The following is a 6,934-nucleotide window of genomic DNA, read 5'->3' as shown; positions in this document are numbered from 1 at the left end:
CAGTCGCTGGGGAATGAAGGATAGAGAATTAAGCTCCCAGTCTTCGCCGCTGGGCTCTTAATAGAATATGAAAGTTGCACTACTACACATCAAACCCATTCATTTCCTCAGAAGGTCTGAGTAGCTAACACTCTGACATCACACCATGATTTGGGAGTAGAGGTGACCAAGAATGGAACAGAAGGAAGAGGTAAACCTGAGGTTCAAAGGTGATTTTTGTGCTTCCAACAGGAATAGAATGGAGTAGGCACAGGTGATGAATAAATTAATGAATTAGCTAGTTCAGGAGAAGAAATGTACACTTCAAAAAGTAGGCTGTGCCTTTTGATTTTTTCCTTTTGATTGTTTTCTTTCAATTTTTACAGAAAGCCCTTTTCAAAATAGCAGTTTAATATGCCCTAAAGAAGATAAGGAAGAGAGCTTTTGTTTGAATTGAAATCTGGGCCAGAATTTAAAAAGGGGAATGGTGTATCCTTGAGTCCTGGCAAGGTAAAGGTAATGGCAGTGAAAAAGTTCTCAGGAGGTGGTGAAGTTTCAGAAGTGAGTGAGTAAAGATCACTTGTATGGTTACTGTTCCCATGAGAGATTCTCCCCGTGAGCTCTTCTCTGCTGAAAACTGGAAGGAATTTGCATTAACGTGGGAGGCTATTTTCTTGGAAAAGCCTTTTAGACCTTAAGTTACTTGCAAAAGACTGTTTTGACAAGGTTCATGAAAATGGTGTCAGGAAAAGGAAATTACTTGCTTTAATAACTCTGACATTATTGGTGTTCAGTGTTTTGCATTCCGTTTGGTGATTTGCATACAGATGGGGCCATGTGGACTCAGAACGGAGTTCCTTTGTGTTTCTTTCCATTTCTACCACTACAAGAAAATGAGTCAGACATGCAGATCAACTTGTCCTAAAAGAGCCAGTGATTTTAATTAGTTTTAAGACAGAAGTTAACCTAAATACGGCATTGGGATTAGAATTGGAAGAATATTGTTCTGCTTAACTGTTTTTATCTTAGCCTAGCACCTACAAAACTTTAACATTTCCATTGGATTTTAGAGCTGGTGGGGCTTAGAAATCACATAGTTCAGTCTCCTAGCTTTGGGTTAGCTTTTCCCACTGTTGTGCTTTCTCTCTTTAAAAAATGTAAAACACAATGGCTATCAAGTTTAGGGAACTAAGTATCCTTAATGCATCCTTGCTGATTTAGATTTTGGTTTTTCTACAGATGTTATAGTCAATTCATGTGTTACTACCTGAATGTAGAAATTGTTGCACTGGACATCTCTGAACCTTGTAGACTTGAGGATCCTTGAATCTTTGAAGCCTTTTAGGAACACATCTTGACATTTCAGAGATACAACCTTTTTGAGACTCAAACTCCCATCTTTAAAATGAAGTATTACAAATTGTCCTTTTGTCTTATGAGAATTCAAGCTATTTGTTCAACATTCCACTTGTCTAGAATACTCTGCCTCTTTTCTTCACCTTCCTTTCCTTGAAAACTCTGCTCAAGTCTCAGTTCCTCCAAATGTAATGATCTCTTTAGCTTCCTTTACATTACTATTCAAATCTTTTGGCAAGTAATGTCATTACAAGGTATTTTTTTTTACACTGTGGTTATTTATTATTATGTGACTTTTAGCATTTTGATACCTTATATAAGCTCCAGATTGCTTTTAAAGGGTGAAAGCCATGACCTTTCCAACTTCACGTTGTTTTTTAAGTTTATTTAATTACTTTGAGAGACACAGAGGCAGCACGAGTGATGGAGCGGCAGAGAGAGAAGGAGAGAGAATCCCAAGCAGGCTCCATGCTGCCGGTGTAGAAACCAATGCAGGGCTCTGTCATATGAACCATGAGATTGTGACCTGAGCAGAAACCAAGAGTCGGACGCTTAACCAACTGAGCCACCCAGGCGCCCCCAACTTTACATTTAATAGAATGCATCTTAGAGGGTTTAGTACATATTATATGTTTAGCAAGTAATTATAATTTTGATTTTATATTGCCATGCATTTTTTGTTCTTAACAAAAACACTTTTACAAAAGCTTAGCAAATGGAGGTGTACATTAAGACATTTATTTTTAAAGTGCAGCACTTTGGATCTCTTTTATTTCTTAGTGTGAAAGATACATCTATAATATTATATCTATAAATTTAATATCTACATTATTAATTTACCTTATGTTTTAAACTTAGCATTATAAAAATACAGTTATTATTTTTGGTGACAGTTTCTAAGCTCAAAATTTTGAAACATCTTGAATCTGTGTTCGAATATGTCATTTTGATACTAAAAATAAAATTCTGACAATAAAATGTCAAGTTCTATGAAAGCAGGAAATAAGGCAAATGTATTTTTATCGAAGAGACTGTGGAAACCAAGTCACTTCAAAAGAGATCAAAATTAGAGAATACTTTGTTCTAAATATCTAAATATCCCAGCTGAGGTAATAAGTACTACAGTTAGGTCTTAAAATTGCCTAAAACATTATGAGGTGATGGGCCCTGAATTTTTATGAGATTTATCTCCAAATCTCTGATTCACATGTGTTTTATAAAGGTAAAGAACTTGCTATTTTTTGCTCATCAGATCCAATCAGCATAATGTCAACAATGTAAGGACCAGTGTATTCCTTTCTTATTGCTTCTATAACAAATTACCACAAAGTTGGTGTCTTACAACAATACAAATCTATTATTTTATAGTCATAGTGGTCAGAAGTCCTAAAATTAGGTGTTGGCATGGCTATATTCCTTCTGGGGACTTTAGGGGGAAATCCATTTCCTTGGGGTTTTTTTCAGCTTTTTTAGGACACCTGCATTTCTTAGCTTGAAAGCCCCTTCCTCTATCTTCAAAACAACAGATAGCATCTTCAAATCTTTCTCTCTTTGTCTCTCTTACTTTCTTTTCTTCTCTCTCAATCTCTTTCTGATTTCTGATGTCGTCATTCATTGTATTTTCTTCTTTCTCTCTCTGACTCTGACCGTCCTGCCTTCCTCTTATACTGACCTTGTGATTACCAAACAGACTAAATTAAATTAGGATGTCCCCCTTCTCCATGCAGAGATCTGACTCTAGTTATGAGTCTAATGACAATAAGTTGTTGGGATAATGGATTTCCCCCTTGAGGGGATAAGCCCTAGAAACATGGGCATCCTGCCTGGACAGCTGTTCTGGTGAGGTTAATATAATGTTTTTAAGCAAGGGAAGGCTCCCCAGATCATAGCAGAGCAAGCTTCTTACACTGGCAGAAGAGGTTCAGAATTACTTGAGTTTTCAAAATTCTAAGTTTCATCTAAGTGAAAATAGATGCCCCTATTTGTCCACTGACCTCTAGCATCATAACTTTCAAGGGAGACATTAACTGGTTGTGAATCCTGTAAATCAAAAAATTAAATTTTGTATTTGTTTTTCAGCAATATTGGTCTTATGGATAAAAGACATAAGAGATTCTTTTAGGGCTGCCATAGAAACTTTTTACTTCTATGACAGACTTGAAATGAGAATTTAAAGACCTAAGGGTCTTTTTTCTCTTTTTTTAAAAGCAAGTCAGTGACCTCAGAAGAATCCAGCTCATACTGCTGTCTTCGTAATTATCTCCATTGACATATTGACCTAATGATCAAGTGCAACAGCTGCTTGAGCCCCCACAGAACTCTATCACACTCATCTAGAGCTGATAATTTGCTTAAGTATTAATGTCACCATGTGTATCTTGGATTTTTCACTTCCCATTTCTCTTTGGCTAGGAATTCAGTAGTACATTGAAGTCGAAAGACATGATCCAAATGGAATTCAACATGGGAACATGTTAGAAAGGCAAATTCTCAGGCCCTGCCCCAGACATACTGAATCAGGATCTCCGGGAGAAGGGCCCAGGGATCTGCGACTTACAAACCCTCCTGGTGATTTTGAGGAATGCTCAAGTTTGAGAAGTAGGAACCATCTCTAGGTTTGCTGAAAGAACAAAAGGAAGAGGTTGTAATTATTACAACTTAGAAGCTCAGAGCAGGAGACTTTGCAGAGCTGAAATTCAGACCTCTGAGGAGGAGGTACTGCTTGGTGGTCCTGGAATCTGAGTTCCGAAGAGGTTCTCCATGGGCTTGGGACCCGTACCTCTGAAGACAGGGCATTCTCTGGATAGTGATTTCTCTGGGGGTGGGGGGAGAGAGTGGCGCTAACTCTGCAAGTGTTGGAAGAACTGCAAACTGATTCATTGCCGCTGCAGGAAGGAACCGCCGTTTTCACTGCTGAGGTGAGGAAGCTGGGCTGGGAGGATAGGATGCTTATAGGAACTGCAAGATGAGTCTCTTCCTCCTCCTTGAGACTTGCATTCTCTCTCCAGTGCCCTAGGTGGGAAGGGCCTAATGTGGATCCAATCTGCAATGCAGAAATAGGGTTTGCAGAGTCCTGGCCTGGCATCAGAAAACAAGAGTATAGAAGGGAGGGTTTGAAACAGAAAGACAATAACTTAGTGAGTAATATAGTTAATTGTTGGAGCTTCCTGACTAATTTATTTTAAGAAAAAGTATAAGAAGTGTTTAGCCATTAATAGAAAATTAATTCTGAAAATACAAGTTCCCAATAATTTCTTTAGGCCAGTGGATTCATTTAATAAATAAATAATTGCTCTTTTTTTTAAGTAATTTTTTTTAATGTTTATTTTATTCTTGAGATAGAGACAGAGCATGAGCAGGGGAGGGGCAGAGAGAGAGGGAGACAGAATCGGAAGCAGGCTCCAGGCTCTGAACTGTCAGCACAGAGCTCGATGCGGGACTCAAACTCGTGAACCATGAGATCCTGACCTGAGCCAAAGTTGGGCAATTAACTGTCTGAGCCACCCAGGTGCCCCAATAATTGTTCTTTTAAAGGCTTATGTGTTAGCCCCTATGCTGTGGCTTTGGCACCTATAAGACAGAAAGGGCCCCTGCCCTCCGGAGAATAACTTTTACTGGGGAGGCATTTTAGCTAATGTGTATCATGATATTGCAACTCATACTCTTATCACCTATACTACTCATACCTGTGAATTGTGATTTAAAAAATATAAAGTTAAGTGCAAAATAACTTGGAAGCAGAAGCTGATAAAATTCTCTTAACTGCTGTTTTGATTTCAACTGTGGATTATCAGCAAGATTTTATTGTTCTTATTGATTTTAATATGTGGCATACATTTATACATATGTATAACTTAATAGTAAAATATTAAAAATACAGCAGATGGATGCTCTGTAGGGCACATCTCACTATATGACTTCTCTGGTAACTGCCTGGTCCACATACCACTTAAGTTCTTGTACAAATTCTTTAGTGAAGAACCAAAAATGGACTTGGAAATAAAGAGCTCAGTTCTCAGACTGTTCATAAGGAAGCTGGGGAATTAATAAAATAGTGTTGTTCGTGTGGCCAGTTTCCCATGGAGGAAGGCCAGGTTGGCTGAGTGGTTTCTGAGTGTAGGATTTTGGGGTTTCTGAGTTTTTAGACTTTGTTTATAAATAGCTTGCAAGCATTTGGCTTGGATTTACAGTACATGTTTATCTGAAGCCCCCAAAGACAGCTGTATATGAACACTTATCTATCATCTTGTAATCAAGGGGGAAATGAGCTACAGATTTCCTGATTTCTTTGCCAGAGGCAATGACTTTCTTCCAGCAGCATAAACGCAGATGCAGGGGACCATTCCATTGAAACCTCTTGCAGAGTTCGTGGATATTTGCCCTTGAGATGACTAGTTCTGGTGCTCAGTTTGGGTTTAAAATAAGTTATTTTTAAAATATCTATTTTGATACCATGGACTTTTTAAAGAGTAAAGCCATCATGAGTACTAAAAAATGGACTTTAACCTTCAGCTATAATAAGCTATAATATTATTATACCTTAAAATGATAAAGCACTGTGATATTCAAAGCATATTTTCATGCATTATGTTTTTGTTTGTAATTAAGAAGTCCTGTAACATAGAAAGGGCAGCCATTATCATCATCATTTACAGATAAAAAAAACCCGAGTCCTCAACAGGTTAAATGATTGCCTAAGGACGTAAACTGATAAATGGTGGATTTAAAACTGAGACACTGAGCTAACTTTTTAAATGTTTACTTATTTTTGACAGAGAGAGAAAGACAGAGCATGAGCAGGGGAGGGGCAGAGAGAGAAGGAGATACAGAATCCAAAGCAGACTCCAGGCTCTGAGCTCTCAGCACAGAGTCCGACGTGGGGCTCAAACTCATAGACCGCGAGATCATGACCTGAGCCGAAGTCGGACGCTCAACCGACTGAGCCACCCAGGTGCGCTGTAACTTTTTAAATACAAGTTCTGATTTATAAGCATTTTGCAATTTAATTCTAGTAAAAAAAAAATAAGAAAATAACAAGTACGTTCTTGTCTTGAAATGGGAAGGAATCAAAGAAAGAGCCATGAACCAGAGACCTGGGCCCCATCCTAGTTTTGCCAATCCCTGAGTGATTTTGGGCAAACTGCTATTCTTTCCGGGCCTAGTTTTGTCACCTATACAAAGAAAGTGTTGAACTAAATTATCTGTAGTGTCTCTTTCAGACATACCATTGTATGAAATAATTCGTGTTCAATTAAGTTCTAGATTTTTCTAGGCGATTCATTTCTCTTTACCATCCCCTCTCTATGCATTCCTCCTACCCCCATACACATCTGACTAACTGAGGATCTAATTTCATACATGTGAACTGTGCAGACCTCTAAAATTCCAATGATGAAACATATGTCCTCCGTGAGATTGCCACTATGTTCGTGCCTTATCTAACATTGCCTGAAATTCCCAAAATAGAACCTCTTTTTAGATCGTGAGAAAGTTCGCAGATACTGTATATTAATTTGCTAGGGATGCTCTAACAAAATACCACAGACTAGGTGGCTTAACTAACAGAAATTTACTTTTTCACAGTTTTGGAGGCCAGGAG

This window comes from Felis catus, chromosome B3, assembly GCF_018350175.1.
Source record: "Felis catus isolate Fca126 chromosome B3, F.catus_Fca126_mat1.0, whole genome shotgun sequence".
NCBI lineage: Eukaryota > Metazoa > Chordata > Mammalia > Carnivora > Felidae > Felis > Felis catus.
This window is presented reverse-complemented; position numbering follows the sequence as displayed.